The following is a 9604-nucleotide window of genomic DNA, read 5'->3' as shown; positions in this document are numbered from 1 at the left end:
TACCCTTTAGATAATCAATCCAAAATAGCCATGTAATGGCACACCCCTTCCGTGAGTGAGCGAACAGATGGAAAGGGATTCCTTATCTTCAAATCTCTTCTTTTTGCACTTCTATGCTCTTCCTGCAAACTCGAAAGCCTCCTTCTTCTCTCCCTCTTAATCCCTCCTCCTCCTCCAACTTTGACTCAGCTGCTTTTGCTTCCATTTCCCAGCCCAGCCCACCTAGTCCTCCTGCCATGAGATCCCACATATGCCAGTATGGAGGGAGTAACCAGCCCAACCATCAGTGGCATGTCCCAGTAAGGAGTATAATATAAACAGCCCGATTACCCACAAGTAGTGGGAGATAATTGTTTGATAACTTTCTGAGTCCGAACCTGAATTAATTACTAACCAGGAAAAAGGGTTAAAATGCCCTGAGCATCAAGTTTCTGCTAAAACATTTTAGCCTCCTTCAGATCCAAACCTCAGTCAAGGCTTACATTGAAATGTAAAAGGAGGAAGCCAGAATGCTCAGTGGAAAACCAGTCTCAAACTCAGAAAAAAAAAAGTGTGCATTTTAAATTTCTCCTGGGTCACAACACAACACTTTATCTCTCCCTTTTCCTCTTCTCTCTGCCCTTCTCTTTCCCCTTATCTCATGCTGTAATTAATAGCCATTATCATTTTTCTTCTAGGACTCTTGTTTTTCTTAAATGCTATATTTTGAGCTCACAATTTTTATCCTACATACCTAGGTTAATGATTTTTGATCAGTTCTTTTTATCCAACTCTAGAGTTATTTTTTGAACATCTGTTACATTACAATGGAGATAAACATTACAAGGCCTTTACTTTTGTGTTAAATACAAGCACCCGTAAAAATTAAAATTTAAAAAATGGATCCAAATACTTTTAATTCACGTGATTTAAAAAGGCTCAATTTAAATTTGGTAAAGTAATAGAAGCAAAATATCTTTAAAATTAACTCACAAGTCTCTAGGTGGTCAAACTCAATAACTGTTGATGTTTATAAAATGTCTAACATAAATTTTTCTAGCACTTTTCTTCCATAGGAAAAAGATGGCAAATACTGTTGGTACACTGGTCTGATATCTTGTTTTTTTTACACTTGTCTGATATCTTGTTTTTTTTACCATAACATGAGTGAATTAGAGTTGACATGTATGGGGTTACTCAAATATGTTTATTAGAGACATCGGATTAATTCATAAAGTTATCCCATGGAGTAACATACTTAATAACATTATTATTTTTATATTAAATATGTTCATATTTTCCAGGTATACAAGCCTTTAAAGTAGAAAATTTATCAAGCTGCTATTCTCCAAATTAAACTTGTCTTTAATGGTAATTTTACCTGTCATCAATAGGGTATATGTAAAATTTGTTATACTGAGATAAATGAAATTTAAATGTAAATGTATTTCTAAAAATTAGTGAGAGCCTGATTTGTTTAAATGTTAATATCATGAAACATGAAAGCATTTTGCCACTTTGCCACACAAAAGGAAAGTTAAAAGCTCTCTCAGCCTTTCTTTGATTCACGTTTTAGATATAATGTTAAATTGTGTTAACTAATGCTCATATAGACTTAGGAGTCTTTATGTAAACATTTAGGTAAAAATGTAATGTGCAGTAGCAAAAATGGGACAAGAGTGGCATGCCTGGTGCCTGGGAGTACTCCTGTGCAGGGTCATAAGATGCCTAACTGCTGTAGCAGTACATTGATCTCAGGCACACAGCTCTTGGGCAGATAGGAATTCTTTTGCTATATAACCAGTGTTTTATCAGTTCCCTTCTCTAGTTCCTGCCTACCTTACAGTAACTTTGGAACATTGGACATATATAAAAATTGCTGACATAACTCTTTAGATCTGCATTTCCATCAGAGAGTAGAGCTAAAAGCCACACCTTAATAAGGCTGAGATAAGGCTCTGACTCACAACCCTGGTGCACACTAGAATGGCTCCAAAGTAAGCCAGACTTTAACTCATTTAAAGTTGTGTTCAAAAGTTTGATGTTTGTTGTAAAGATTACTGTGATCTCAAACAGGGGATATAATGAATAACTCAGCCAAAATTCAAGATAGCTATTGCACAAACTGAATGTTTTGCTGTTGGTAATTCCATTTTGTATTTCCTTGTAAACTCTAACTGTTGCCTGATATTTTGCAGAAGTACACTGTAGATTAACTTGAAAAGTGATCATCTATAGGACAGATAATGTAGACCCCAATTAGATAAAAGGGGGTAAATAACTGTAAGGTTATAGACATTGAAGTTAAAGCCCAGTACTCTTACTTCATGACTGGTGAGACTGGCTTGCTTGATGGTTAAGATCAAAGTTAGAGATTGAGATTAAATACAGATGTCAAGAAAAGTCCGTAATTGGGTCCTGCCCTCAAAGTCAGCCTGAACCCAGGGAACAAGAGGATTTCTCTAAGGAGCTTTGCAACTCTGGGTGGGTCAAACAACCTCCTGATCAAGGAGATTGATGAGGCCACTAGAGAATGAAAAGCCACTCAGTGCATAAGCTGCAAAGGAGGGTCATAGAAAAGTGAGACATCCCTGGTGCTTTCAAGGGAAGCCACTTCATCAAGGAGACCCAGCCTAACCAATGGCACTAATGAAGCTAAGAAGCTGCTCTTAAGTTCTGTATGAGTGACCCCTGTGGAAACTCAACTGACTCTTTAACAGACAGGAACAGGTCATTTTGACAAACTTCATCTTAAACACCTAGCAAAACAGTTAAAACCAAAATATAGCCATTCATGGCATTTTAAAGAAATAATAATTTTTAAATATATATTTTTTTATTGTAAACAAATGGGATAGATGTTGTTTCTCTGTTTGTACATGGTGTAAAGGCATACCATTTGTGTAATCACAAATTTACATAGAGTAATGTTGTTTGATTAATTCTGTTATTTTTCCCTTCCCCCACCCCTCCCAACCCTCTTTTCCTTCTATACGGTACTTCTTTCTTCCATACTTGCCCCCCCAACCCTAACTCTAACCCTAACACTAACCATTCCCTCCACCCCATTATGTGTCATCCTCCACTTATTAGCGATATCATCATCCTTTGGCTTTTAGAGATTGGCTTATCTCATTTAGCATGATATTCTCCAATTTCATCCATTTGCCTGCAAATGTCATAATTTTATAATTTTTATGGCTGAGTAATATTCCATTGTATATATATATATATACCACAGTTTCTTTATCCACTCATCAATTGAAGGACATCTAGGTTGGTTCCACAGTCTGCCTATTGTGAATTGAGCAGCTATGAACATTGATGTGGCTGTATCTCTGTAGTATGCTGATTTTAAGTCCTTTGGGTATGGGCCAAGGAATGGGATAGCTGGGTCAAATGGAGGGTCCATTCCAAGTTTTCTAAGTCTGATCCTAACCCAACAAGTTGAAGGTTTGGACCTACTTTTTCCTCTATAAGATGCAGATTCTCTGGTCTGATTCCGAGATCATTGAACCATTTTGAGTTGAGTTTTCGCAGGGTGAGAGATAGGGATTTAGTTTCATTCTGTTTATATGGATTTCCATTTTTCCCAGCACCGTTTGTTGAAGAGGCTATCTTTTCTCCATTGCATGTTTTTGACACCTTTATCTAGTATGAGAAAATTTTATGTATTTGGGTTTGTGTCCATGTCCTCTATTCTGTACCATTGATCTACCTGTCCATTTTGGTACCAATACCATGGCGTTTTTGTTACTATTGCTTTGTAATAGAGTTGAAGATCTGGTATTGTGATACCCCCCAATTCGCTCTTTCTACTGAGGATTGCTTTAGTTATTCTGGGTTTCTTATTCTTCCAGATGAATTTCATAATTGTTTGCTCTATTTCTGTAAGGTACATCATTGGGATTTTAATTGGAATGGCATTGAATCTGTATAGCACTTTTGGTAGTATGGCCATTTTGACAATATTAATTCTGCCTATCCAAGAACATGGGAGATATTTTCATCTTCTAAGGTTTTCTTTAATTTCTTTCTTTAGTGTTCTGTAGTTCTCATCGTAGAGGTCTTTCACCTCTTTTGTGAGATTGATTCCCAAGTATTTTATTTTTTTGATGCCATTGTGAATGGTTTAGTTTTGCTCATTTCTATTTCTGAAGATTCATCACTTATGTATAAAAATGCATTGGATTTATGAGCATTGATCTTATAACCTGCTACTTTACTGAATTCACGTAGGAGTTCTAAGTTTCCAGGTTCCTCTAAATATATAATCATGTCATCAGCGAACAGGGATAGTTTGAGTTCTTCTTTTCCAATTTGTATTCCTTTAATTTCTTTGGTTTTTCTAATTGCTCTGGCTAGAGTCTCAAGAATGATATTGAAAAGAAGTGGTGAAAGAGGGCATCCCTGTCTTGTTCCATTTCCAGGGGAAATGCTTTCAGTTTTTCACCATTTAGAATGATATTGGCCATGGGCTTAGCATAGATGGCCTTTACAATGTTAAGGAATGTTCCCACTACCCCAATTTTCTCTAGTGTTTTGAGCATAAAGGGATGCTGTATTTTATCAAATGTTTTCTCTGCATCTATTAAAATAATCATGTGATTCTTAACTTTAGTCTGTTGACATGGTAAATGACATTTATTGATTTCTGGATGTTGAACCAACCTTGCATCCCTGGGATAAAACCCACTTGATTGTGGTGCAATATCTTTTTAATATATTTTTGTATGGGACTTGCTAAAATTTTGTTGAGAATTTTTGCATAGATGCTCATTAAGGTTATTGGTCTGAAATTTTCTTTTCTTGATGTGCCTCTGTCTGGTTTAAGTATCAGGGTGATATTGACTTCCTAGAATGAGTTTGGGAGGGTTCCCTCCTCTTCTATTTTTTTTGAATACTTTGAGAAGTATTGGAATGAGCTCTTCTTTAAAGGTTTTGTTAACTCAGCTGAGAACCCATCTGGTCCCGGACTTTTCTTTGTTGGTAGGCTTTTTATGACCTCTTCTATTTCACTGCTTGAAATTGATGTATTTAAGTTGTGTATGTCCTCGTTCAGTTTAGGTAATTCATATGTCTCTAGAAATTTGTTGATGATTTCGAGCTCTTCTGTTTTTGGGAGTATAAATTTTCAAAATAGCTTCCAATTATGATTTGTATTTCACTTGTGTGTGTTGTAATATTTCCTTGTACATTCTGAATTTTAGTAATATGTGTTTTCTCCCTCTTTCTCTTTGTTAATGTTGCTAAGGGTTTATCAATTTTGTTTATTTTTTCAAAGAACCTTCTATTTATTTTGTTAATTTTTCCGATGGTTTCTTTTGTTTCAATTTTGTTGATTTCGGCTCCGATTTTAACTATTTCCTGTCTTCTACCTCTTTTGGTTTTGGTGTGCTCTTCTTTTTCTAGAGCTTTGAGCTGTAGTGTTAAGTCATTTATTTGTTGATTTCTACTTTGTTGAATTCACCCCATGAAATAAATTTTCCTCTAAGTACTGTTTTCATAGTGTCCCAGAAATTTTGACATGAAGTGTCTTTGTTCTCCTTTACTTCTAAAATTTTTTTTAATTTCCCTCCTGATGTCGTCTGTTATCCATTCATCATATAATAGTGTATTATTTAATCTCCAGTTATTGGATAATTTTCTGTTTTTTATTCTGTCATTTATTTTTACTTTCAATCCATTATGATCTGATAGAGTACAAGGTAGTATCTCTATCTTCTTGTATTTGCTAACAGTAGCTTTGTGGCATAAGACATCGTCTCTTTTAGAGAAGGATCCATGTGCTGCTGAGAAGAAAGTGTATTCATTCTTTGTTGGATGGTATATTCTATATAAGTCAGTTAAGTCCTAAATTGTTGATTGTGTTATTGAGATATGGTTTCTTTATTCAATTTTTGTTTGGAAGATCTATCCAGCAGTGAGAGAAGTGTGTTAAAATCGCCTAGTATTATTGTGTTGTGGTCCATTTGATTTCTGGAATTGAGAAGGATTTGTTTGACGTACATGGATGAGCCAAAGTTTGGGGCATAGATATTTATCATTGTTATGTCTTGCTGATTTATGCTTCCCTTAAGCAGTATGTAATGTCCTTCTTTATCCTGTCTACTAGTTTTGCCTTGATGCCACATTATCTGAAATGAGGATGGATACTCCAGCTTTTTTGCTGTGTCCGTGTGCATGGTATGTTTTTCTCCCATCCTTTCATCTTTAGTCTATGAGTATCGCTTTCTATGAGATGTCTCTTGCAGGCAGCAAATTGTTGTTTTTTTTCTTTTTAATGCATTCTGCCAGTCTATGCCTTTGATTGATGAGTTCAGGCTATTAACATTCAGGATTATTGTGGTATGGTTTGTATTCCCAGTCATTTGACTCATTTTTGTTTTTTGACATGATTTGGTTTCCCCTTTATTTTTCTATTCCTTTAGGCTAAGTTCTCCCACTGCTGATTTGCATTGTTGTTTTTCATCTCTTCCTCATTTAATATTTTGCTGAGAATGTCTGCAATGCTGGCTTTCTCTCTGTAAATTCCTTTAGCTTTTGTTTATCATCGAAGGATTTTATTTCATCCTCAAATCTGAAAGTAAGTTTTGCTGGGTATAAGATTCTTGGTTGGCATCCATTTTCTTTCAGGGCTTGGTAAATGTTGTTCCAGACCCTTCTAGCTTTTCGGGTCTGGATTGAAAAATCTGCTGATATTCTTATTGATTTCCCCCTGAATGTAATTTGATTCTTTTCTCTTGAGGCCTTTAAAATTCTGTCTTTATTTTGTATATTAGGTATTTTTATAATCATGTGCCTTGGTGTGGATCTGTTCTAATTTTGTATATTTGGAGTCCTATAAGCCTCTTGTACTTGGTTTTCTATTTCATTCTTCAGACTTGGAAAATTTTCTGAAATTATTTCATTGAATAGATTGTTCTTTCCTTTGGTTTGTTACTCTAAGCCTTCCTCAATTCCAATAATTCTTAAATTTGGCCTTTTCATGATATCCCATAATTGTTGTAGATTCTGTTCATGATTTCTTACCACCTTTTCTGTTTGGTCAACTTTGTTTTCAAGATTAAATATTTTGTTTTCAATACCTGAGGTTCTGTCTTTCAAGTGTTCTGTCCTATTGGTTATGCTTTCTATGGAGTTTTTAAATTGGTTTATTGTTTCCTTCATTTCAAGGATTTCTTTTGGTATTTCTCAATATCTCTAACTATTGAAATGATCTCTTGCTTCCCATATTTTGCTCCTTTAACTGTTGATTGGTGCAATCATTTAATGCCTGCATTTGCTCTTTCATCTCCTCCTTCAATGCCTGCGTTTGCTCTTTCGTCTCCTCATTTGCTTCCTGATTGTTTTAATTATGTACATTCTGAACTCTCTTCTGAAATTTCTTGTGCTGTGCTGTCATTGGGTTTTATGATATAGTATCTTGCAGGGGCGCCTAGCACATAAAACTCATGCCAGGGAAGTGTGCCTGGCGCATAAAGACCCATGCCAGAGGGTGGTAATCTTCCTCTGGAGGATGATAGCAAGGACTCGTCATAAGTTGGGTGCTGCAAGGCCTTCCCTGGAAGACGATAGCAAGGACTCGTCGTAAGTTGAGTAAAGCTGGAGCCCTTCCTCAGAGTGTTAATCTCTCTTCCTTTTTTGTTTTTCACCAGAACTCACAATATTACGCGGATTAATCATGTTTAATAAAGTTCTTCGGTTGAAGGATGATGGGAACACAAACAGTTCATATGAGTTCAACTCAATTCCAGTAAAATAAAGTTCATTTGTTTACACAAAGCACTAATATTCCTATAGGGAATGGTGGACATTCTGAAGCAATATGTCTTGTGATGTTTTTGTTAACTTTTACAAGATTCCCAGACATCTAGTTGCATATAAGTGATTCCCTTAGCTCAGTGATCAACATATTTATTACATCTGGTTTCTTCTGCAAAGTAATGAGCCTCCCACAGAAATACATTATATTTAGTTCAAAAGAAAAGTTTTAGTTCTTTTAAATGAAGATTTTTTACTCTGAAGACAATAACTTGGTTCTTAATAGTATATGATTTAACATAGCACAGACATGTAATTATAGTCATGAAAAATTAATAACAAATTACTAGAAGTTATAATTAATCTTAGCAGTAAAAAATCAAATAGAAGTAAACTTCAAGGAAAAACAGGTGGTATACAACAACTTGCTTTTGTAAGTTTCGAGTCAAGGATACTTCATTGTAAAAAAATGTCAAGTAAGATAAGATATTACCAGATGGCGCCTGTTGGCTAAATGCCCAAATCCTTCTTCTGTTATCTATGCCCATGAAACTCCCTCCTTTATTCTTAGTAAGTTTGTAAAGGGTATAAAAATTGCTGGTGAATTCAATAAACTTGTCAGCAACCTAACACTGACCGGAGTCTGTGTGGTTGCTGTCCATCGCCGACGCTGCGCCGCCTAATCACTCGGGGCTTTTACATTTCAGGCCATCAAGGACCCAGGACTCTGCTGCTTGGGCTGGTCCCCGCAGTTATCTAGGTTTGTTTGGGACATTTCTTCCTTGTTTTCTCTTAATTGGGTCAGATGACAGTGGGACTCTGTGATATTGGCAGAATTCTTCTATTGGCTTATATTGTCCCTGTCGATTTCCAGTGTATCACCTTGCTGCCTCAGTAGCCTGAATCTGGAGTAACTTGATAAGCAGAGCTTCCAAGGAAAGCTGCCCTAGTCCTCTACTGGTTCCAGGACATGGAGCTGGCTCTGTGTGTAAAGTCTCTCACTGTGGGTCTGCTCCAAGTAGCTAGCCTGGAAAGGTGCTTCCCGTCAGAGGGGGCCGGGCTGCTTGCAGAAGTCCTGGCTGCCCTGTCCTGGTCCTTGGAGCAACCTGCGGTCAGGAACTCGGCGCCCTGGTTCAGGGACTAGAAGCTTGGTTCTGTGCAGAATGGCTTTCACTAGGGGACCTGCTCTGAGATCCTGGAGAATCTGGCCCTGTGGGAAGAGCCCACCACCAGAGATCGCAGGACCGCTGGGGGAAGACCCTAGCTGCCCTGCCTTACTCTATAAGTCAACCGTATCTGGGCCTGCCACCCGGGCAGCGCTTCACCGGGTGGAGGAGACTCACTCTGAGGCTCTATTTTAATCCAAGTCTCTCAATGCCTCTCCTTCTTGAATCCTGGGTTCTGGAGCGACTGGAGATGCAGTCACCCTCTAGTCTGCCATCTTGGATCACCCCAGTCTGTCAACTTTATAGCACAGCATGAGATTCTTCTTATCCAAGTTTGCCCCATTCAGTAATTTTTCAAATTTTGTCTAAATATGTACATATTGAAAAGGTATCAATGATATATTACATAATAGCTCAGATTTTTATTTTAAAATATTCTTGTGGCTAGATAGTTATACCAAGGAAGGGTTTAAATTCATGTAAAATTTTACATGACTCTTCATTGAACACCTTGTTAATACAGATAAATGTTTATTCATTTTAGGAGGAGATTATTATTGAATTTATGCTAATAAATACAAGTTTTTTAAAATTATACTTAGAATTTTTCTTTAATTTTAGAGGGATCAAAGAGTGAGAAAAAGTAAATATTTCCACTTTTGTTCATAAAAGCATACTGTAGTGAATTAGATCAC

This window comes from Sciurus vulgaris (assembly GCF_902686455.1).
Source record: "Sciurus vulgaris genome assembly, contig: HiC_scaffold_630_arrow_ctg1, whole genome shotgun sequence".
Taxonomy (NCBI): domain Eukaryota; kingdom Metazoa; phylum Chordata; class Mammalia; order Rodentia; family Sciuridae; genus Sciurus; species Sciurus vulgaris.
Note: the sequence above shows the minus strand (reverse complement) of the source record.